Source organism: Aristolochia californica, unplaced genomic scaffold, assembly GCF_029961685.1.
Source record: "Aristolochia californica isolate CCGP_79_NKW_82.1479 unplaced genomic scaffold, dmAriCali1.0.hap1 SCAF_5, whole genome shotgun sequence".
NCBI lineage: Eukaryota > Viridiplantae > Streptophyta > Magnoliopsida > Piperales > Aristolochiaceae > Aristolochia > Aristolochia californica.
Genome location: NW_027182214.1, coordinates 7,476,143 through 7,502,313, shown reverse-complemented (window position 1 = coordinate 7,502,313; position 26,171 = coordinate 7,476,143). Strand labels below are relative to the sequence as shown.

The following is a 26,171-nucleotide window of genomic DNA, read 5'->3' as shown; positions in this document are numbered from 1 at the left end:
TAAGGAATCAAATAATCATTCATTAGCCTATAAATAGACCTGTATTAATTTTAAAGGTTATTCTAATTCAATAAAAAAATTCCCTCTCTCTTTCCTTCAGTGGATTAGGCTTATAGGGTTAAACTACATAAAATTTGTTTGTGGATTTTGTTCCTTTCATCTTCAATTTCATTTTCGTATATAAATTTCTTAGAAGAAACATTAATGAATGATATGATTTTTTAAATAAAACCATATTCCTGCTAAATGTTGTCTTCCCTTCTTGAGTAATTAAAGGCACTTCATTGTTGGTGGTTGTGGTAGAGGTGGAGGCTCAATTGGCCTTGAAATAATCTAGTTTCCCATGTAAATTTCAGCATTTGTCAACTAAATAGTTATTTAAACCACAAAAAAAGTGGACTTCCTATTTTGACCAAAATTTGTGGGATTAGAGGTTGAATCAGTTCCACCTCTGCCATAGGATCTAACAATCTCTTCATCAGTCTCTTCCATAATTGTTGTTGCTCCTTCCTTGGGAGAACATTGCTGAAATTTCAGTTTGGTGAGGTTGAGAGGTGGATCCTTTCATCAAAATCCGAAGCTTGATTGCACACTCATCATTAAAGGAGGGGTCTTGTAGAAGAGCTGAGTACCTGAAATTTTGCAAAATCCAAGTAGGCTTGTAAGTTTGCAAGACATATGGCTGAGATAACATCCTCTCCTTGCTTCTCATGAGTGGCAATATCAGTTGAATATGGTTGTGCAACTTTTCACTCTTGTAGTCGGCTCCAAAATCTAGCAAAATATTCATGGAGGTTATCTTCATGCTTTGTCTTATACATATCCTAAAAAATGTCATAAACCTTTTGAAGGCTAGGAGAGGAATAAAGTCTAGAACAAGTGTCCTAAATCTCTTGGGTTGTATCCAAGTGAATAAAAAATGTTGGTAATTGATTCATCCATGCTATTTACCAACCAACCTATGACTACAATTTTTAAAGTTTTAAGGCATGAAATAAAAAACATGCAAACATTCAAAGTAAAGCGTAGAAATTCATATACCATAAGAATTGACACCAAATGTTTTGTTATCGATGTTCCTCTACTAGTATTCACTGTCCAAGAACCTATGCTTGGGAAATTCCATTAATCAAACTCTATTAGCTGGAATTTACATAAAAAAGATTATGGCTCTCTTTAAAGCCACATGTATGTTCAAGGATACAATTTACAAATCAATCTTCGGAAGAGATTAGCTAGATTCTAGCTCTAGCAAGGATCTTTCTATCTAGATTTAATTAGGTTCTAGATAAACCTATCTCAAATAAATATACAAAAGAAGGTAAAAACTTACACCCTTATCAATAGGAGAGAATTTTTCTCCTTTGAGAGATCCAAGCCTCCAACCTTTGTAGCTCAATGAAAAATGTTGAAGCTTGACTAATATGTATGCAATGGAGATGGTATGAGAAAAGAGAAAGGAATTTTCAAGAGTTTTGGCTCACTTGTTCTAAAAAAAGCACTTTAGGAAGATTTTCAAGGAATTGAAAGTAAATGCTTGTAGATATACCAATAAAGGCTCATTAACCTCTCAATATGAAGTATGGTGGGGTATCTATAAGTTCTAAAAGCCAAACTAGCCCTTTTTTGCCTGTTTGCAAAAAGTTGATTTTACATTGACCAATCAGTGTAAAGTGGATGATCGATCAATCGAGTGTAATGATTATTTTTTTGTCAGAATGTGACTTATAGATCTATGGTATGATCGATGAATATCTTCCCGTTGGGTCTGATATTTTAGGTTGATCGATCAACTTACATGATATGATCAATCAATAAAAATTCTCATTGGTAGTGCATTTCAAGTGTGATCGATCAATGACTTTGCTATGATTGATCATGTTTTATGTGCCATATTGGAAAAGTTCTATATGATCGATCAGTCTTAGAGGTTGATCGATCAATCAATCAATGAGAATTTTCTTTGCCTGAACAATATCGATCAATCAGTGGAAATGGGTTGATCGATCATACTTTATAGCACAAATTGGTCATGTTCTGGATGATCGATCAATCAGCCTTAGTTGATCAATCATGCTTTAAATTTTTGGCGCATACACTTCTAGTTGATTGATCATTAGAAGATGTTGATCGATCATTCAGTACCAATTCATCTTATAGACTTTTAAAGTGCCAAAATTAATGATTCTAAGTGATTTTAACATGTATAAAATGTATGTATGCATTTGTGACAACATGTTTGAATGTAAAATATGTCCTAAGGCTCCAAAGCTGCATTGTACCTCATGTTTTGGAAGAAGTGGACTACTCTCTTACAAAGTGTTACAATGTGGGACCCACTATGGTGCTCGAGCTGGTGGGACCCATCATGAGGACGTGGGACAACAAGAAGAGTCCTCACCCAAGCTAGCACGAGTTAAGGAGTTAAGAAGCACAAACTGAATTGAGTTAGAAGACTTGAAGATCAAGTGGGACCCACAAATATCTCACAAGCTGACAACCTTATCAAGATAAACTGGAAGATCATGAGGAACCCACAAGGATAAGGCCACGAGCTGGCCTTCTCCCTTATATTCATGTGATTGAAGAACGAGTTCTAGTTCAACTCATATTAGTCTTCTAGTAGATTGTTTTGAATAGACTAATCTTAGAGAGTTAGAGTTGGAATGTAATTAGGATATTGAAAGGCTAATTGTATAAGGAATCTATCTCTTCCTCTACCATAAATAGAAGTGTTGTAATTTGGAATTAAAAAATTTACACATCTCCGTCTTGAGTTAATCTCTCTCTCTGCCTTTGCATGGCGCCACCTCTCTTTTCTCTTTTTTTTTCTTCTCTCTACCCAAGAGCTCTTCTTTCGTTTTCTTCTTTTTCTTTCTTCTTTCTCTTTCTCGAAATTATGGAAAAGGGATCCTAAATTCAACATGGTATATGATCATCAAATTTAGGATCCCTCATCAATGGAATGCTCTAAAAAAGTAATGATCAACACCACTCAAAGAAGGCTCTTTTGTGAAGGAAGATCACAAGTCATGAGATAAGTGCTTAATTATTTTTTCTTCATGTTACTGGTTTCCTAATTTAGAAGATGATTTAAAGATGAGTATGTGAATTCTTTCATCTTATTATATTATGGATATGCATGCCTCTCTATCTAGAAGAAGCTATCAAAACAGGTTTGTCGGTTTGGAAATTCTGTTAACCGAAACCAGTCCATGATCAGATTGTTGGAATTTTTTTTCGTAGGAACAAGAGTCCCTTGATATAGAAGATTGTTATTGAGTCTCTTGTGAGTGGTATTAGAGAAATAAAAATCAGAATGATAATTTAGCATCAATGCTAAAATTCCCCATACATCGAGTTATTTGAAGAATACTACTTGATATTATTATTAGAAGTTTTTAAGAAGGGCCTATCATGGCTGAAGAGAACATGAATATAAAAAGTGATATACTAAGAATTACCACCATACCCTTACGTGGGGTATCAAATTTTATGATTTGGTCCACATCGGTTTGGAGGTTCCTTATAACAAAAGACCTACTTGGTCACCTCACCACTCGAGGACTACCTATTGATGAAGATGATATTTTTTTTTTATAAAAAATGGGTTGAAAAATGATACGTTGGTGATTAATTGGCTAATCAATAGCAAGGAAGAACATGTCTCCAGCAATGTCATTCATCTTGATACTGCTAAAAAAATTTGGGAGACATGTGCTAAACGGTACTCTTGTCCATATACTCTACATAGACCATATAACATTCTCCAAAGAATGTTGAATACTAAACAAGGAGAAAATATCCATGAATACTTGGCCCACTTTAGAGGCTTTCTTCAAGAGTGGAAGTTAGCTTAGCCTTCAACCACAGATATTTCTATCCAAGACAAGCAAAAGGAAGCCTTAATTACTGCTATTTTCCTTGCAAATGTTAAACCCTATCTTGAGATTGCCAAGAGTCAACTACTGAATGCTTCTGCTATCCCCAAGTTTGATGATGTGTAACACTACTTCGTATTCCAGACACTTCTTCCTCCACTACTGAAGTATCATCCACTATGTATTCCAATCATAGAGGATCGTCATCTGACAGCGACCGAGGCCGAGGCGGAGGTTATAGAGGAGGCAGAGGAAGAGGTGGAAGGACTGGTGCTGGTAGAGTAGATGGGAAAGAGTGTACTCATTTTTAAAAAAATGGCCACACTATAGATTAATGCTATTACAAGGATTCCAAGGCATGCAGTTACTGTGGACAATATGACCATTATAAAGAGATATGCTATAAAGCTAATGGACAATTAGAATTGACAAGGGCTAATCTAGCCTTTGTAAGTGATACAAAAGAAGAACAACCCACAAAATCAGCAGCATAGAAATTTTTTACTGATGAAGAGTATGAGCTATTTTAGAAAATGAAGACAATGTTGGGTTCTTCTCCTAGTTCCTCCGCAACTATTGTTGCAACTACCGCTTCAGGTATGCTATCTGCCTCATCTTCATCCTGGATAATTGACTCAAGAGCCTCTGAGCATCTTACAGGTCACAAAAATTTATTACATTCTCTATCTCCGTGTCTTTCACACAAGTTTGTTACCATAGCTGACGGTTCTCAAACCAAATTCCAAGTTTTGAAAGGTTCTACTTCTGTCACACCATCACTTCCACTCATTGATATTCTTTTCATTCCTACTTTACCTTTGAATCTATTATCTGTTAGTCAGCTGACAAAATATTTTAATTACTCTGTTACCTTCTCACCCACTTCATGTGTATTTCAGGATCTTATAACGAAGCAGGTGATTGGTGGAGGCCATGAACAAGGAGGATTTACTACTTGGACATGCCAAAAATGAATATGGTTTCCACTACTGAAAATGAGACACGGTAATGGCATAATCGGTTGGGACATCCATCTGCACAGTCTCTTCATTATATGTTTCCTTCTCTTAAAGTAAGGTCAGAATTTCATTGTGAGGTTTGTCAATCGAGTAAACATCAAAGAAGTACATACTCTCCTCATCTAGAAGTCAAAAGTGTTACTCCATTTTCTTTAATTCATACTGATGTTTGGGGGCCCTTTAGTGTCGCCAACATTTCTCAAGTAAAATATTTTATTAAATTTATTGATGATTTCACTCGCACCACTTGGTTTTTTATATTTAAGGAGCGTTCTAAGATAACATTTATTTTCAAGTCATTTCATGCTATGGTACTCACACAATTTGGTCAAAAAATAAAAATTCTCCGGTCTGATAATGCCAAAGAATATGTTTCCAAAGACCTTGACTCTTTTTGTCAAGAAAATGGCATTATCCATCAAACATCATGCGTCTACACTCCTCAAAAAAATGGTGTACCCAAATGGAAAAATCGTCATATTCTTGAGGTAGCTCGAGGTTTATTATATGCCATGAAAGTTCCATACTTTTATTGGCCTCATGCAGTCCTTACTGCTTGCTTTCTTATAAATCATCTACCATCTTCCGTTCTTGGTAATAAATCTCCTTACTTTAGATTATTACCAAATGATGATCCATTTTCACTACCTTTGAAAGTCTTCGGATGTCAATGTTTTGTAATAATTCATTTCCTAGACACAACAAACTTGATCCTAAATCTATCAAGAGTATCTTTTTGGGATACTCTCGCACACAAAAGGGTTTTGTTTGTTATAGTCCCACTCTTCAATGTTTATTTGTGTCCAGGGATGTAATATTTTTTTAAGACTCCTCATTTTATTCTGATAGTGCTCCTCTTGGTCTGTCCTTAGTACTAGGTTCTCCTTGACCGGTTGTGCCTCGTGATACAGAGATTATTCAACCCCTAGAGCAAGTGGCCGACACCACACCTGCCGAGTTAATGGATCCAACAGAGGTAAGTTCTTCATCACCAGTTATTTTTGGCCCTCAATATGATACTTGTCCTACTGCTATAAGGAAAGAACCTAGATCATGCACTAGACCTTCTACTTCTCATCCCATTTCATATTTTCTGTCTCATCATCACCTCTCACCTTTATGTTGTCAATTTCTTTCTTCTATTTCCTCCATATCTGTTCCACAATCCTATTAGGAGGCTCTACAACATCCAGAGTGGAAGGCAGCAATAGATGAAGAAATGAAGGAATTTAATGACAATCATACATGGTCACCATTTCTTCTTCCAACAGATAAAAAACCCATTGGTTGCAAGTAGGTTTATACTGTCAAACATAATCCGGATGGGTCAATTGCACGAATGAAGGCTCGACCGGTTGCCAAAGGTTATACTCAGTGTTATGGAATTGATTATGAAGAAACCTTCTCTCCAGTGGTAAAAATGAACTCGGTACGTATATTATTATCTCTGGGGGCCAATTCATCATGGCTGATATATCAACTTGATGTTAAAAATGCATTTCTTAATGGTGATATTAAAGAAGAAATTTATATGCAATAACCACCTGGGTATGTGGTTGAGGGGGAATCAATATGCTGCCTAAAAAAAATGTGGTCTAAAGCAGTCCCTCGAGCATGGTTTGAGAAATTTAGTCAAACCTTCATATGGGCCGGCTTTTACAGATGATCTAGAGATCACTCAGTATTTATTGAAAATACACCGAGAGGTAAGGTGATTTTGGCTATATATGCTGTTGATATTATTTTAACTGGTAGTGATTCTGAGGGCATCTAGAAAACATAGGAAAAAATATGTGCTGAATTCAAGACGAAGGATCTTGGACTATTCAAATATTTTTTGGGTATTGAAGTATTACAATCCAAACATGGGATTGTGCTATCCCAAATGAAGTATGCTCTTAATCTACTAGAGGAGATAGGAATGATGGGATGCAAACTAGCAGACACTCCTATGGACTCAAAAACAAAATTATGCGGAGACACAAGAAGATGTAGATATTGGAAAATATCAAAGACTAGTAGGAGGACTTATTTACCTATGCATAACAAGGCCAGATATTTCATATTTAGTAAGTGTGGTAAGTGGATACACAAGCTACAACTCAGTCATTGGCAAGCACTTGAAAGGATACTACGACATCTTAAAGGAGCTCCAAGAAGAGGGCTTCTCTGTAAAAACCATGGTAACTTCAACATCAAAGGATTCTCAGATGCAGACTAGGTCGGATCCCCGGAGGACAAAAAATCTATTTTGGGATTTTGTATGATGGTTGGAGGGAGTTTGGTTACATGGAAAAACAAAAAACAAAATGTAGTACCACGGTTTAGTGTAGAAGTAGAATACAGAGCCATGGCATACACTATTAGTGAACTCCTATGGATAAGATCTTTTCTCACTGAATTGGGATTCTACAAAGAAGCTCTGATAGATCTATACTATGATAGATCTATACTATAATAATCAAGCAGTAATACACATTACATCGAATCCAGTCTTCCATGAAAGAACAAAGCATATTGAAGTGGATTGCCTTTTTATATGAGAAAAGTTCCAAGCAGGTTTCTTATCTCTAAAGTATATATCATCACAAAGTCAAGTTGCAAATATTCTCACCAAGCCTGTCACTCACAAGATTATGTCTACCATATGCAGCAAGTTGGGCATTTATAATGTCTTCTCACCCCCATCTTGAGGGGGAGTATTACAATGTGGGACCCACCATGGTGGGACACCAAGAGGAGTCCTCACCCAAGCTAGCAAGAGTTAAGGAGTTAAGAAGCACAAGATGAATTGAGTTAGAAGACTTGAGGATCAAGAGGGACCCACAAATATCTCACGAGCTGGCAACCTTATCAAGATAAGTTGAAAGATCATGAGGGACCCACAAGGATAAGGGCACGAGCTAGCCTCCTCCCTTATATTCACGTGAATGAAGAAAGTGTTCTAGTTCAAATCATATTAGTCATCTAGTGGATTGTTTTGAATAGACTTATCTTAGAGAGTTAGAGTTGGAATGTAATTAGGAGATTAAAAGGCTAATTGTATAAGGACTCGATCTCTTCCTCTACTATAAATAGAGGTGTTGTAATTCAGAGTTAAAAAAGTTACACATCTACTTCTTGAGTTAATCTCTCTCTCTCCCTTTGCTCGACGCCACCTCTCTTTTCTCTTTTCTTTTTCTTCTCTCTACCTGAGAGCTCTTCTTTCCTTTTCTTCTTTCTCTTGCTTAGAATTATGGAAAAGGGATCCTAAATTCAACACAAAGACTGAGTTTTTGACATTTCTTAGTGATTCCTAAAATTCTACTATTGAATTTTTTCTTCATTTTCAGAGGGTGCTTCTTCAAAAGTTCTTGACATTCTATGAGGCTTGAGGTCTTTGTGCAGCTTGCACCGATTTTGAAGTTGATGTCTCTAGTTTGAAAAGTTTCTAAAATACTAGATTAACAATTATTAGCTCAATTAAGTTTTGTTATCATCAAAATCAAGAAGGGAGTCAAAACCCAGTTAACAATCCTCCCCATTTTTATGATGACAAAACCTAAGGTTGACAAATTAAAATTAAAACATCCATAAGCTTGGAGCTATGTAAAATGTGCAAGTATGGGAAATAGCGCCTCATTTTATGCATATTTGATTTCACATTTTATATTTTAATTTGTGATTGTTAATGTGCCGAATGGGGCAATGACTTTTTCTCCCCCTTTTTGTCATACTCAAAAAGATATAGAAATACATTTCATGAGTTGAAAAAATGGCTCTAAGGCCATTTCATATTAGATTTCAAATGTAAAAATAGGTGTATAAAAATGCTCAAATGTAAATACGAGTATGACATGCAAGTGTAATTACACAAGGGGGTTAACAAAAACCTTCATTATAGGATAATCAAGAGAATGTCCCATGAGGTTTTCATGAGGTGACATAAAATCAAGTACATGTGGTATAATATGTGGTAGTTTTAAAAGCTTCAAACCAGTAGCTTCATGGAACCGAAGTAGTCGACATTAGTGTGTTAAGAGACACCCACATATGTAGGGGTGGCATTGCTAGTAAATAAGGAGAACTTTTATAGAGATGACATAAAATTATAATTATGAAAGCTGGTGTATGTCCTCTTATGTATTTTTCTTTTTGGAGCACGTAGCCCTAAGGGCATTTTAGCCATTTTAAACACCTTCACACAAATATAAATATAGCTTCAAGGCATAGGATAGAGCATTCAAGCCTCTTGTTCTTGGCTCAAATTCGTCCACACACCTCTCTCTCTTTTCCACTTCCTTCTCTGTCTTGGTTTATTCTCTCCTCTCTCCTAAGAGTTAGAATTCTTCTCTTCTTTCCTTCCCTTGAGATCTCTTGTGTTTATGTCTTGTCCCTAGAAATCAGCTGAGTGTAAGATTTATATCAACTATATGGACATGAGAAGTGATGCCCAATTCCATTAGTACTAAAAAAAATCTGAAACTACCTATTAAGGAAATCACATGCTTCATCAATTTGTATAGATTTAACTTTGGCAGAAAACATATTTTCAACTAAATTTTTGAATTGCACAAAATGAGAAAATACTTGAGATTTATTTGTAAGTGGGAATAACCAAGAATAATGAGAACAATCATCTACTATTAAAAGATAATAGAGAAAGCCATGACATGATAAAATAGGTGAAGGTCCCCATATGTCCATAAAAGTAGTTCAAATGGCAGTGTAGAACGAACAACTGAAGATAGAAAAGGAAGATGCATGTTCTTAGCAAGATGATAGGACATGCATGCCACACTTGATGAAGATAAAGGAAGATGTAGGGCCTTCATTATTTGATTCAAAATGTCATTAGCTGGATGACCACAACGTAAATGCCACAATTAAGCACTATGTCGACTGGCAGCAAACATAGAGTGTTTATTCAAAACCTCAAAGGAGTAGACTTTGTGTTGATGGAGGTAGGATATAACCCATCACTGGATGTCCCTTAGAGCAAAACTGTATTTGACTTAATATCCTTAAAATAGAAATGAGATGGATAAAATTCAAAATAATAGTTATTATCTCCTGTGAACTTGGCAATAGACAACAAATTGCGAGAGATGGAAAGAACATATAAGACATTATTGAGTTGAAGTTGCTTGACTTTTGATAAAAACTAAGAAGACCCAGTACGAGAAATAGCAAAATTTGTACCATCTTCAACCATTACATGATCACTACCAACCTAGTTCCAGTTAATGTTGAGATTAGACAAGTCATTATTGGCCCAAGTGGCTTCTCAAAGAGACAAAATTCACTCACCAATATTGAACACCAAATATTTTGTTATCGATGTTCCCTATTGGTATTCATCGCCAAGAACCCATGCTTGGGAAATTCCACTAATAATCGATCTTTTAGCTTGGAATACAAGAAAGATATTTCAACTCTCCTTCAAGCCACATGTATGCTCAAATACATGATCACAACTTAATATATCCAAGAGGTTAGGAGGATTCCAGCTCTAATAGGCCTTCTATCTAGATTTAACAATGTTCTAGATGAACCTATCAGAAAATGAAAAATTACAAAGATAGGTAAAACTTATACCCTTTGAAATTGTGGGGAGATAAACTTGCAGCCTTTGATCCACAATGGAATAGATAGGAGTTTGACTAATATGAGTGCATGGAGTTGGAGTGAGAAAGGAATGGAAGAGTTTTGTAAAATAGACTCTCTCTTTCTCAAAATAGAATTTAGGAAGGAATTTCAAGAGAATGCTAATGAATAGTTGTAGGTATGTCAAGAAAATCTCATTAACTTCTTGATGGGAGGTTCAATAGGATATTTATAAGTTTCCCAAGGCAAACTACCCCTTTATTGCCCATTTAAAAAAATTTGATTTCACATCTATCAATTGGTATAAAGTGATTGATCAATCAATTGTGTGTAATGGCTATATTTATTTTTAGAAAGTGACTTATTGATCGATGACATGATTGAGTAATATCTTTTTGTTGGGTCTGAGTTTTTTAGTTGAATGATCAATGTACATGGTATGATCAATCAGTCAAAATTCCCATCGGCAATACATAACAAGTATGATCCATCAATGGCTTTGCTATGATCTATCAGTCAAAATTCCTGTCGGCAATACATTACAAGTATGATCCATCAATGGCTTTGCTATGATCAATCATGTTTTATGTCCCTAGTAGTCAATCTTCAGTATGATTGATCAGTCTCAGGAGGTGATCAATCAACCAATAAGAACTTGCTTTGCCTGGAAAGTATTGATCGAATAGACCACTTGGGTTGATCGATCATGCGTTATGGCACAATTTGGCCATATTTTGAATGATCAATCAATCAACCTTGGTTAATCAATCATGCTTGATATTTTTGGCCTATACACTTCTGGTTGATCAATCAGTGGTAAAAGTTAATCGATCATTCCATTGCCAATTCAATATGTGAATTTTTAAGCATGGAATTTTGTGATCATAAGTGATTCAAACATGTGTGAAATGTTTATACACTTTGATAAAAACATGTTTGAGTGCAAATCTATCCTAAAGATCAAAAATTTATATTGTACATGAAGTTTTGGAAAAATTGGTTACTCTCTTATGTGGGATGAGTTTTGACATTTTTCAATACTTCCTAAACTCTAGTATTCAATTTTTTCCTTCTTTTATGGTGCTTCTTTATGAACACTTTAACATTCCATGGAGCTCAAAGTCTTTGAGAAGCTTGTATCGATTCATTGATTAGACATTTGAGTTTAGTGTCTTTTGATGGAAATACATCTCAAATGCTAGAATTGCAATTGCAAGTTCAATTAAGTTTTGTTATCATCAAAATCAAGAAAGGAGTCAACACTAGATGAATAGTCATGAGTAACATGATGTGTAATGCCTGTATCTGGTAACTAATCACTTGAGGGGGCAACATTGATATGTATTGAAACTTAAGATTCCATGATGCAAAAGTAGAAGAGGAAGAAGAGTTGTAGAGAGAAGGTTTATGAGGAGATGAGAAATAGTGACAAATTTTGAGAAGGAGAAAAGAGGAGGAAGAATAGGGTTATGGACTTATCCAAACCCTCCCCCTTAAGTTGTATTTATAGATGTAAAAAGTACTAATGTTTCAAGAATACCCTTCACCGTAAGAGTGAATAAGAGACATAAATCATAAATTAATTACATCTGTGCCACCCTAATTACATCATATATTCCAACACTCCCCCTCAAGCTGGGAGGTAATGGCAATAGTCCCAACTTGAACCAAATAACATAGATGTGGTAATACGCTCCTTCATCACGGAGTCCCAACACCGGGCACCGACTCTCAAAGGGTAAAAGTGGGTGAAAAAATATAAGTTGAAACTAACCTCAAAGAATTTCGACCAAATATAGTGATAATAATCACTAAAGTGGGTAATACCTGTCATTCACAAGATGGAAATAAAAGACCCAAGGGTACCAATAAAAAATTGAGTAGGTGATGCATGTCATTCACAAGACGGTGATAAAAGACCCATGGGTACCAATAAAAAGTCTCAAAGGAACCCATATAAATAAAAGGGACCAACCAAAGCAATGCTCCAAAAAGGTTTGCCCAAAGGGGTAAGTGAAAGTCAAATAAAGGACGGTAGGAGAAAGGCTGCCAACTAAGAGCGTAATGGGTAATGAGGAAGATAAGATGTTGAGGTCACCATGTGTTTTATTTTCCTAAGAAATTCAAATTCTGCATCAGAAAAATCAATGTTGACAATAGTCAACAACCGATGAGTCCTTGAATAATAGTGTCTCAGTAAAAAAGACACAATAGAAGCAATGGATATGGGCCAATGCCTAAATTGATATGTTGTGGAGCTTAATTAACGCCTTCAGTGAATCCCTAAGAGGACTAAGGGTTGAGAAGAGGAAGAAGAGTTGTGGAGAGAAAGTTTAGGAGGAGAAGAGTAATAATGATGAATTTAGATAAGGAGAAAAGAGGAGGAAGAATAGGGTTATTGACTTGTCCAAAGCCTCTCCCTTAAGTTCTATTTATAGATACCAAAAGTACTAATATTATAAGAATACCCTTCACCCTAGTGAGAGTGAATAAGAGACATAAGTCATAAACTAATTACATCAGTGTCACCCTAATTACATCAATTTTCCAACAATATGCATAGCTGCTAGTTATGCCCCTCTTAACTCATGTTGAGACAATTATAATATTCCAAAGTAGAATGGTTAATTTTTTAGAAAATTTGACAAATTGTGCAGGTTTGAGAAGAGGCATTCATAGTGGTATATGGTTGTTGTGAACATGTGGAGTTTTTATTAGTGCACCCTCATCCATGCCCGTGATTTTCATTCTATCAACTTGAAAAAGTAGAATTTGAGAAGGTAGAATGCATGGAGGAATTATTTGCAACTTTGGTTGAGTGCTTTCTCACATTAGTGATTTCAGACTAAAGGCTGGCAAGGTGCAACTCGTGGTTGCGAAGAAGACTACAAAGATCCTCAAATGGAAGAGATTCAGCCTTAAGAGAAACTATTATGAGATAGGATTCATAGTTTGGACCCAATCCACCAATAGTGTAGTGAAAAATTTCAGCATCGAAGGGTCGCGAGGCCATGGAGGCAAGTTGATTTGCCAAGGACTGAATATTTTGAAAGTATTCAGTCATTATTGTGGAGCCCTTCTTCATTGTTTGAAGTTGTCCATGCAATTGAATTATCTAGAATTTGAAGGATGATGCAAAGCGTCGCTCCAATTTATTCTAGATAGAATGAGCGGAAGTGTAGATGGGACCAACAACTTGAACAAGAATAGGTTCAGATAGTGTAGCCATGATCTAGCTTGTTAAATGCTGATCTTGTTTAACCCATGATGTGTATTCCGGATTAGGTGAAGAAACTACGTCAACAATGAGAAATTGAGACGGGCAGAAGAAGGAACCATCGATGTATGGTGAGCATATCATAGGCTCATAGAAATTTGACAAAAGGATTAAGTTTTTTCCATGAGGAGCATTGATGTATGGTGAACCATCGATATGAGAAAAGGATGTATGGTGAACCATCAATATGAGAAAAGGATTTGGATTAATCAAGAGATACTTAGTCATATTGACTAAATTATCTCTGATAGTTACCAATCTTAGCAACAAAAACAAAATATTGCATAACAAACTAAGTCAGCTCGAAGCACAGCATCCTGATTCTATCTTGGGGATATGTCGCATGGATATGCACACTGAAGATTTGAGCTTTCCTGTGGGAGCTTCGTTGATTGCATCGTTGTCAATGTCTCGGGGGCATTGCCAGCATGTAATAGAGAAATTTGAAAGGAAGAATTTGGTAACTTCAACATTGTAGACTTCTATCTGGATCCTCTACTTTTCTATTTGTATAGAAAGAGGCACTGTAATGGTGGAAGAACACTTTGAGGGCGTTAGTCAATAAAACGAAAATTTTAAGTTCAATTTCAACTCCTGATTCAAATTCATTTCATTCATCTATATGAACTTCATACTAGTGTGGACGAGTTCATGTGCACTGAAAAACAACTTCTTGTTTTAGTGCCCCAACATGAGAAAAAATATAAAACCCCAAATTAAAACAAGCATGATTACTAAATGAATAAGTAATTTAATGATTAATTAAAATATATTAATATAATAATTAATTAAATTAGATATTGTATTATTTAATGATTGTATTTTATTGTACATTAATACAGTAATTACGTGAGCCAATAAAATATACCCATGAATAATTATAAAAAGTAAATAAATAACATTATAAATAACATAAACGAATGTAATAAGTTCAGTTATTAATTTATTAATAACATATGATATACTTTAACCTAAAAAAGTATGATTAAACAGGAAAAATTGATCAAATCATAAGTTTAACACACTATATATTTGTATGCATTATTAATTAAGAATATGTTTTTGTTAAATTTAAAACCATTGATTTTATTAAATAAAAAAGGGTTAAATAAACCAAAATAATTGATCAAATGCTTGATTTAACATTATCTTAATTACCACTATTAAATCACTAATATAATACAATATTTAAAAATAAATATAATGAATAAATAAAGAATTATTTTAATAATAACATAAGAATGATTTTTACATGGTATTAATTAATAATATATTTCCACAAAAATTGAAAATAATTAATTGATCAAATGCATATTATAACTATATTTTATTTACAATACTTAAATATCTAGTTTAATATAGTAATAAAATTTAATAAAAATAATATATAAATAAATATACAACTTCATTAATAACCTAAGAAAAATTATTCTAATAACGAGTTCGTGCTTTTAATATTAAAATCATCAAATGACAAGTTTAGTACATAAGAACAACGCAGCTTCAAAAGCACTAAGATACAATCATCATTTCTCATCCACATGCAAGTCGCTATGTCATCTCGAAATTGTGCGGCACTTATGGATTTTAATGCATGCTGCCTCCGAAAGCTTGTTGATTGAGTATCCTCTTCCACAAGACCATCGCTATCATCAATGTCATCATCCGTTGCACCTAATTGGACCCCATCACCTCCTCCACCGAACTCGTCATCCAAATCATCATCTTCCAATTCAAATATATCATTGTAATCCTCTCCACGTATATAATTGTGCAATATGCAACAAGTAATTATAAGTTTTGTCTACATCTCAAAAGAAAATGGAGGAGCACCTTTTAACATTTGAAATCAAACTTTTAAAGCACCAAAAGTTCTCTCACTAGTGTTAAGACAACTCGTTGTTGTTTGGTATATTTTCTTCCATGATGTTGTTCGATTCTTGAGCTACTCAACAGTTTTTTTATTGATTGTGTCTTCATTGAACTTATTGTCACAGTCCATATATACCTCATGCTTCCAAACCCCATTGGGCAACTTGTTCCCTATATTGACCAGCTCAACTAAGAGATCGAGCATTTGGATGCCTTCTTTGAAGGTCCAAATGTCATATTATTGAGCAGTTGGTTGTCTTCTTACAGCCATTTATAATCTAAATCTGAGATGGTCCTCGTGGAAAAAATGTTCAGAAAACTATTAACCTGTCACAGAAACAAAAAACACAAAAAAGAAAATACCCTGTGGTGGACATTTATAACACATGAATCTCCTCACCACATGGCAAAATCATTCTTAAGCACTTCAAAATTTTTCAACAACATTCTAACACATTTCAAAATTAATCAAACTATTTCCATTGCATATGCACTAAATAATGCATAAACACACACACATCAAGTCCAAATTCACTGAACACCGCTGGTAGAGCCCCATATTACCTCACAATCACTACGAACTATACCTCGTCAGTGATGGGGGTTGGGTTTCGTTGGCTAATGGACGCTGGTGTATGCGACTCAACCTTGCTTGAACTCGACTAAACACCTAAAATCTGAAACCCTAAACCCTAGACCTTTAAACCCTAAACCCTATCACCCCAAAACAGAGAACCCTATTTTTTTTTTTAAAAATCCTAAACCCTAAAAATAAACCCTAAACCCAAAAATAACCTAAACCCTTAAATACCAAGCACTAAACCCTAACCCTAATACCTAAATTAAACCCTATAAGACAAAATTGAACCATAAATACTATAAACCCTAACCCTAAATCCCCAAATCACGCGCAGAAATTAAAATTAAATCAAATACATCACTAAATTAATAAAAAAAATTAGGATTTAGGTTTACCTTCTGAAATTTGGGGAAAAAAAAACCAAAGGGTGAAATAGAAACTGAATGGGGAAATAGAAGCCGAATCGAAGTAGAATAGAAGAAATCGACACCGAAATGTCAAAAATCGAAGAAAATCTAAATCGAAATGGGGGAAATCGAATTAAATCGAAAATTATTTTGGGGAAAAAGAGAGTAGTGAGGAAGTGGGAGGGCGCGAGGGAGAAGAGAGGGAGGCCAAGAGGGATAGGAGAGGGAGAAGCGAGCGGGAGGCCAAGAGGGAGAGCGAGTGTGAGGGAGAGAGAGGGAAGCCGAGAGGACGTTCACAGCGAGAGGGAGAAGGGAAAGGGAGGCTGAGAGGGAGAGGGCATAAGTGAGATGGCCTCAGAGAGAAGGAGGAAAAAATTTGAGGAGGAAGAAGTGACGAGAGAATAGGAGACCGAGAGAGCGAGGGTGGGGGAGAGAGACCCAAAAACAAATCGACGAGGGGTCAAAGAGCGGCTCCTGCTTCATCCAGATGATTTTCAATATATTGCGGAAAGTGGATTCTCGAAATTAAACCGTGGAGATGATTTTTAGATTCATATTATTCATCTACATGAGTTGAACACTGGTGCTTCTCTAACGACGTTAGGAGAAGAACTGAGCAATGCGGCTGAAGTTCATCTCCTACATCAAGTTAACTAACCCCCCCTTTGGGTTGCTTTCTCCCTCTTGGCCCTGTTAGTGCAATCTAAGAGTGAAAATGAAAGTACTTTCACTACTAAAATAACCTTAAACATGTTAGTGTGCACTGTAGTTGGCGAGTGAAAGTACTTAGGTAATTCACTTTCACTCATTCATAAGAAAAACGAGTGAAAGCGAAATCACTCCCTAAGGTTAGAGAATTCACTTTCACTCACGTGCTAACTCTCTTTCACTCATGTTCTTCTCATTTTGTCCTCTCACTATTGCATTTGGATATTATAAAATTAGGTATTTCTTTAACTTATTTATTATAAATATTTAATTAAATTAAAAAATATTTAATTTTATTATTATTTATTAAATTAAACAAGTTGAAATTTATCTTAGTTTATTAACATAATAGTTAAATAAAATTATCCTATAAAAATTAAATCAATCAAATTAATTTTATATCATAAAATTCCCTCTATTTAATTATATAATTCCTAATTTAAATATTATATTTGATTTCTAATTTAAGAGTGGGAAATAAGATATTAAAAAAGTAAAAATTCGATTAATTATTTGAATCTAATAAAATTAAGTACTTTTTAAATTAATTTATTTTTTATATATTTAACTATATAAATAAGAAAATATATTAAAAAAATTATTAATTTAAAAAAAGTTAAAATTTATTTTATTTTAGTAAAAAATATCTAAAATAAAATTTAAATCTATAAAAATAATTTTATAAAATAAAATTCTATTTTTTATTTATATAATTTCCTTATTTTTAATATTATATTTAATGACTATTTTAAAAGTCAGAATTTAGATATTATAAAAGTAAGGATTTGTTTAATCACTTTATTTTTATATAATATTAATTTACTTTCAATTATTTATTAATTTAAAACAAGTTAAAATATATTTTATTTTAGTTAAATAAAAATATATTATAAAATTAAATCTATAAAAGTAGTTTTGTAAATAAAATACTCTTTTTTATTTACATAAATTTATTATTTTTACTAGGATGAGAGGCCTGGTGCGATTTGGTCCCTATGACTGTTTGTCACTTATTGTTGGGTCGACCTTAGCTCTATGACAGAAAGGTATTGTATGATGGGTATGCCAATTCTTACTCTTTTAAATTTAGTGGCAAGAAATTTGTTTTAGGACCCTTTACAAATTTCTGAGTTTGAGACACAACCGAAACAAATAAAAATAGAAGAGGTTGTCCCAGTGCTAACCATTCGATAATTTACTCAAGCTCTAAAAGGAGAACAACTAGTGTTGTTGGTGGTGAACCGAGAGGCTAAACAAGATGATGGTATTATCCTCAACGAATTTACGAAGATGCTAGGGAAGTTCCAAGACATCATGCCCGATGATATGCCGAGACAGCTACCACCATTGCGAGAGGTGCAACAAGCCATTGATCTACTCCCAGGTTCTTCCTTGCCCAACCTACCACATTACCGGATGAGTCCCACAGAAAATGAGAACTAAATCAACAAATTCAGCAATTTCTTGATAGTGGATTCATCCGAGAAAGTCTTAGCCCTTGCACCGTACCAATTCTACTTACCCCCAAGAAAGACAATACTTGGAGGGTGTGCGTCGATAGCCGAGAGAGTAACAAAATAACGGTGAAGTAGCGATTTCCTATTCCCCAGCTTGACGACAAGTTAGATTTATTGAGTGGAGCATCCATCTTTACAAAAATTGATCTTCATAGCGGGTGTCATCAAATTCAAATCCGTCCAAGAGATGAGTGGAAGACGGCTTTCAAAACAAAAGATGGCTTATTTGAGTGATTGGTCATGCCTTTCGAACTAACCAACACGCCAAGCACTTTTATGCGTATCATGACGCAAGCACTCAAACCTTTCTTGGGCAAATTCGTAGTTGTTTATTTCGATGACATTTTGATTTTTAGCCATTGTTTGCAGGATCATTTAGACCATGTGTAGCAAATCTTGGAAACACTAAAAAGAGAACAACTCATTGTAAATTGTAGCAAGTGTTCTTTTATGAAGAAGCGGGTGTATTTCTTGGGGTTTATTATTTCAAACCAAGGGATAGAAGCTGATCCTACCAAGGTTCAAGCAATTAAAAGTTGGCCTGCTCCTCACAATTTTTTTGAAATGCGGAGCTTTCATGGGCTGGCGACATTCTATCGAAGTTTTATACGGAAGTTCAGTACCATCATGGCCCTCATCACCAAGTGTTTGAAGTCAAAAAATAATTTGTGGACTACATCTGCCAATAATGCCTTCAATTAGATCAAAACGAAATAGGAGAAGCTCCCGTTTTGAAGCTCCCAGATTTTTCCAAAATATTTGAAGTTGCATGTGACTCATTGCATGTAAGTGTGGGAGGAGTACTCAGGCAAGAAGGACATCCTATCGCCTTCTATAGCAAGAAACTCAATGAGGCCCATCGGCGCTATTCGACGTATGATATGGAATTTTATGCTTTGATTCAAACTCTTAAACATTGGCGTCCTTACTTGATTCATAGAGAATTCGTTCTCTATATTGATCACGATTCGTTAAAATATTTAAATGCTCAAAGTAAGTTGACCACACGGCCTGCTCAGTGGATGGATTTTCTACAGCAATTTGACTTCGTTACCAAGCATAAGTCTGGAACGGAAAGTAGCGTAGCCGACGGCTTAAGCAGACGACCCCATTTGTTGGTGATATCATCGATTAATACTTTGGAATTCGACACTCTTATGCAGCAATATTCTACAAATGCAGACTTTGGCGTTATTTGGCATCAGCTCACGAAAAACATGAATGCAACTAAGAATGAATTCTCAGTCAAAGATGGTTTTCTGTTCCACAACAATCGACTATGTATTCCGTGTGGCTCTTTTAGAGAATTTGTTGTTTCAGAGCTTCATGGAGGGGGCTTAGTAGGGCATTTCGATGTTGATAAAACATTTGCCATGGTCTCTGATAGGTTCTTCTGGACTTGACTACGTTTGACGTGCATAAAGTTGTGGCTCGTTGTCAGGTTTGTCAAATAAACAAAGGCACCAAACATCAAATGGGTCTCTATACCTCCCTTCCCATTCCAGATAGGCATTGGCAACATTTTAGTATGGATTTTGTGCTTGGATTACCCAAGACACTACAACAGCATAATTCCATAATGGTGGTGTTGGATCGCTTTTCGAAGATGGCTCATTTTATTCCTTGTCACAAGACTTACGATGCTTCCAAAACAGCGGCGCTATTTTTTCAAGAAGTGATTCAGCTGCATGGTGTTCCAGCTACCATAGTGTCCGACCGAGATGTTAAGTTCTTGAGTTAGTTTTGGAAGACTTTGTGGGCAAAAATGGAGAAAAAGATACTGTTTTCCAGTGCATTTTATCCTCAAACTTATAGCCAAACCAAAGTGGCCAACCGGAGTTTGGAAAATTTATTAAGGTGTTTAGTAGCAAACCATGCAGCGAGTTGGGACTTCGTGTTACTGCAAGCTGTTTGATTTCAATAAATTTGTTAATCGCTCCACTGGTGGCACACCATTTGAAGTGGTATATGGTTTTCGCCCCAATACTCCACTGGACCTCCACTCTCTAACATTGCCTTCTAGACCCAGTGAAGTTGCGTTGGATTTCTCTAGTTACATGTAGGATATCCATGAGGAAGTCAAGCGGCATCTGTCCCTTAGCATGGAAGCATATTCTACCTTTGCAAATACTAGGCGGAAGGATAGGCAATTTCAGGTTGGCGACATGGTTCTTATATGATTAAAGCTTGAATATTTTCCTCCTAGGAGTTTCAACAAGCTACATGCTCGACATGCAGGACCTTTTAAGGTGGTTAAAAATTTGGATCCTAACGCCTATGTCATTGAGTTACCTGCTGACTAAGGGATCAGTCCTATTTTCAACATTGAAGATCTCACTCAATTTCATGATCCGAAGGAACCAGTGCCAGCAGCCTCGGATCTATTTACCCAAAAAGATGCAGTTATTCGTGTTCCAAAGAATACAGCCCCAAGAGATGAAATTGCGTCAATACTCGATCACCAATTTGTTACTACGCGGCGCAGAGGTTATTACAAATTTTTAGTACAATGGAAAAATCGTCCCTAGACTGATTCCATTTGGCTACAAGCTTCAGAACACAATTGACTTCACCCAGATTTATTTGCTGCCTATGTTCGTCAAAACTTGTTGAAGTCAAGTTCTTTTGAGTGGCCGGCAATTGATGCAAATAGAGAGCACGACTCCCAGGTGGAAACTACTCCTTAAATCATGGGAGATGGGGATTTATTCAATTGCTAGAATCTTTATCCATTCTTATCTATTTATTTCAAACTTTTGTTGCGAAGTTGATTAATTCTTTCTTAATTTATTCCTAAGACTCGGTTGCTACATTGGCAATCCCTTCCTAGTTTATTTCATGATTTATAGCACATGTAATCCTTTATATATGGGAAAGATAAAAAAGAAAGGCAGTTGCCGAATTTTCAAAAAAAAAGATTATTGGATGTGAGAATGAAGAGATTTCATTAACAGAGAGATTATGTTTGCATTTTTTTCCTCTTGGACGTCAACGTGAGGTTGGTTCTTGAGGTTTACACCAACTAAGCTTGATGACAAGAGTGTGAGATGTATTTTACTCGGAGTTAGTGAGGAATCAAAGGCATACAAATTATATGATCCAATTTCTCATAAGATAAAAGTAAGTAGAGATGTGGAGTTTGAAGAAGAAAACAGTTGGGATTGGAGCAAGAGTCATGAAGAATCTATTATAGCTGATCTGGATTGGGGAGAAAGTGACAAAGAATCTCTCCAAGTAAATAACAATGGAGGAAACATTGAAGTTGATCACCGTGACAATTCAACAAAAGATATAGAGGGTGATCATTCAGATGATTCAAATGAAAAAAAATATGAGTAATGGCAATGAAGAAAGAGTCAGAAGGCACCAGTTTAACTGAGAGATTACAAAAGTGGAGAAGGTCTCTCTGAGGAAGAAAATACTGCATATCAAACTTTTTTTTCGGGCAGTGATACAGTCTCATTTGGCGATGCTGTGAAAAGTATGAAGTGGAGAAAGGCAATGGATGTATAAATAGAAGCCAAAGAGAGAAATGATACGTGGGAGTTGACAAACTTACCTGCTGAAGCAAAGAAGGTTGGGGTAAAATGGGTTTATTAGACAAAGCTCAATGAGAATGGAGAAGTAGATAAGTACAAAGCTCAATTGGTCGCAAAGGGATACACTCAAAAGCATGGAGTAGATTATACTGAGGTTTTTGCACTTGTAGCTCGGTTGGATACAATTGGACTGGTAATTTCTCTTGCAGCTATAAAGGAATGGACAAACTATCAATTAGACGTAAAGTCAGCCTTCTTGCATGTTGAACTAAATGAAAAAGTATTTATCGAGCAACCACTTGGCTATGAACAGAAGGGAAATGAGTAGAAGGTTTTAAGGCTGAAAAAAAACCTTGTATGGACTTAAACAAGGTCCACGAGTTTGGTATAGTCGTATAGAGTCCTATTTTATGAAAGAATGATTTGAAAAATGCCACACGAACATACTTTATTCATCAAGACTAGAAATGGAGATAAGATCTTAATTGTGTGTCTCTATATGAATGATCTTATATTTACAAGGAATGATGAGTTTATGTTTTTTGAGTTTAAAAAAAAACATGATGCTTGATTTTGATATGACTGATCTTGGAAAAATGAGTTACTTTCTTGGCATTGAAGTGATGCAAAGATCAGATGGCATCTTTATTAGTTAAAAGAAATATGTATAGGAAGTGTTGGGGAGGTTCAACATGGACAAGTGCAAACAAATTTGCAATCTTATGGTTCCTAGATTCAAGCTTATGGAAAGTGGAGACGGAGTGAGGATAGACAGTACTTTCTATAAGCAGATTGTGGGAAGTCTTATGTATTTGACTGCCGCTCGTCTAGATGTTATATTTGTGGTGAGTCTCATCAGTAGATTCATGGATTGCCCTACTGAACTTCATTTCCAAACAACAAAGAGGATATTAAGGTATTTGAAAGGTACTATTGATTTTGGTGTGTTCTACAAGGAGGGAGGAAGTGAGGAATTGATTGCCTACACAAATAGTGATTATGCTGGGGATTTAGACAAGAAAAAAAAAATACTTCAAGTTATGTGTTTATCATGGGCTCAGGAGCAGTGTCTTGGTCCTCGAAGAAACAACATATAATAGTTTTATCCACTACTGAAGCCGAGTTCATTGTTGCAACCTTATGTGTTTGTCAAACAATATGGATAAGAAGGATGTTGGAAAATCTCAGTCATACTCAACATGATTCCACAATTGTTTACTGTGATAACAGTTCAACAATCAAGCTTTCTAAAAATCTAGTGATGCATGGTCGTTGCAAACACATTGATGTTTGTTTTCATTTCCTTCGTGAGTTAACATGGGCTCAGTAGCAATGTCTTGGTCCTCGAAGAAACAACATATAATAGCTTTATCCACTACTGAAGTCGATTTCATTGTTGCAACCTCATGTGTTTGTCAAGCAATATGGATAAGAAGGATATTGGAAAATCTCAATCATACTCAACATGATTCCACAATTGTTTACTATGATAACAGTTCAACAATCAAGCTTTCTAAAAATCTAGTGATGCATGGTCGTTGCAAACACATTGATGTTTGTTTTCATTTCCTTCATGAGCTAACATGGGCTCAGGAGCAGTGTCTTGGTCTTCGAAGAAACAACATATAATAGCTTTATCCACTACTGAAGTCGATTTCATTGTTGCAACCTCATGTGTTTGTCAAGCAATATGGATAAGAAGGATATTGGAAAATCCCAGTCATACTCAACATGATTCCACAATTGTTTACTGTGATAACAGTTCAACAATCAAGCTTTCTAAAAATCTAGTGATGCATGGTCGTTACAAACACATTGATGTTTGTTTTCATTTTCTTCATGAGCTAACAAAAGATAAAATTATAAATATGGTTTAGTGTCATACGCAGGAGCAAGTTACAGATATAATGACAAACCCTTTAAAGCTTAACACGTTCTTGAAGATACACTATCTGTTGGGTGTTTGTTCGGATCCAGGTGTAAACTGATTGCAAAAGCATTCAATTTAAGGGAGGATGTTAAAGGTGTTAAAAAGAACTATTCATTCGGGACTATTTTTAGTCCTTAGACCATTTCTTCCAAAATGTTAAACAGATTGACTTTTTGTTTCTCTATAAGGTTATTTATTTGTAAGCCATTTTTTTATTTTTGAATAAACTAATTTTTCAGCACCCGAATTCTTACTTTGTATATGAAATATTCAATATTATGTACTTTCCTCTATACGTTTTTTTTACTCCATCTATGGAGAGAGAGAGAGAGAGAGAGAATAGCGGCTCTTCAAGGTTACCGAACCTAGCCTTGAATTGATATTTTCAATGGTTTTGATATTTTCCCTCAATTTTTTTCTTTGCAACTCTCTCTCGAACCCAGCCTTGAATTGAGAGTGTCACAGGTTTTGAAGAGAGTTTCAAAACAAAAGAGATTACATGACCTACCAACGAGCTGGCATAAAGTAATAACAGAGAAAAAAGGCCAACTCTCTGGTTTTTGGCTCAACGATATCATCAACGGGAAGGAACCCACGACGGTCCTGGTGGCCCAATCTGTGTCACCCACCGGTCCCTTTGTCACCCCTTTCGGCAACGTCTACGCCACAGACGACCTCCTCACTGACACGCTAGGCGGGAATGTGATCGGCAACGCGTAGGGTCTCCAGTCCCCTACCGGTCCCTTTGTCACCCCTTTCGGCAACGTCTACGCCAGAGATGACCTCCTCACTGACACGCCAGGCGGGAATGTGATCGGCCACGCGTAGCGTCTCTGGGTCTCAAGCGGCACGGAGGAGTTCTCCCTTGTGATCCTCAAGGACTTCGCCTTCACCAGCGGCCCCTACAACGGAAACTCCAATAGCGTGAGAATCCCAATCCAAACCAATAGCATAAGGAGATGACGACCGACGACCTGGCAGATTAAATTCAAACTCGTCGGAAGTCGGGAGTTCCTATTGTCGAAAAGTTGCAGTCTCTTCTCTGTCGGATTGGCTGTCTCAATTTATCACCAGATTGTATTTCCTTCATCGCTAGTTGGATCCTCTCTTCCCGGATTGATGCAGTTGGAACGTTGTGCGCAGTTACCAGAAGAGGCTGAGCAGTTGCCCGAATTGTTCGCTGCAGAATCAACATTATCGGATTTGGAAGACTTCCTAGGAAACTCAGCCGGAAACCTGCTGAATCGACGTGATTTTCTGCAATCTTCGAAAGTTTGTATTTTCGTCGGCTGTAATCTCTCTTCCAAAGGATCTCCGGCTGTTGCTAAAATTGTCGTTGCTGCAATTATTTCTTGTTCTAATCTTCCATTCGCTGCTTCTTCGGGATATAATCGCTGTTTTATCTTCCGCCCTACATGCTGACTACCTCTCTGCCGGTTCATCGCTGACAGAAATTGCTAATCCTTCATTGGTTTATTTTTCTCCGCCGTAGAAAGTAGAGGGAAGCCAGAATACTTCCCATCGAGAATACCGAGTCTGCCGAGAAGAGAGGTGCGTTTGGGTCGGCCCACTTGTTTTCATCCTCCGGGTCTGGGTCCTGAGTTATATACCAATCCTTTAGCGAGTTGGCTATATTAGTCTGATACAGTTCATCTCTTGTCTTCGACAAGATTATTATCTTGGATTTTTTGGTAACTTATTACTCAAATTCTTATTCAAGGTTGGACTCTCTAGGATTATTTTATGTATCATTATTACAGACTTTAATTATTTGATACATGTTATTTAGGCCTAGACCAATTTCAGCTATGTCTCTTTGGCTGAGACATTATTATTGAAGAAGGACTTCTTTATT

General features: G+C 35.9%; 1 long non-coding RNA gene across 1 annotated transcript in view; it reads right to left on the bottom strand.

The window, feature by feature from the left end:
* Positions 1-15,407: 15,407 nt before the first annotated feature.
* Positions 15,408-26,171, bottom strand: part of LOC137966643 (uncharacterized) — a 32,684-nt gene continuing 21,920 nt past the window's right edge. Inside the window, exon 3 of the long non-coding RNA XR_011116229.1 lies at positions 15,408-15,488. This is a non-coding gene — a long non-coding RNA (uncharacterized lncRNA). The remainder of the gene's footprint in view (positions 15,489-26,171) is intronic.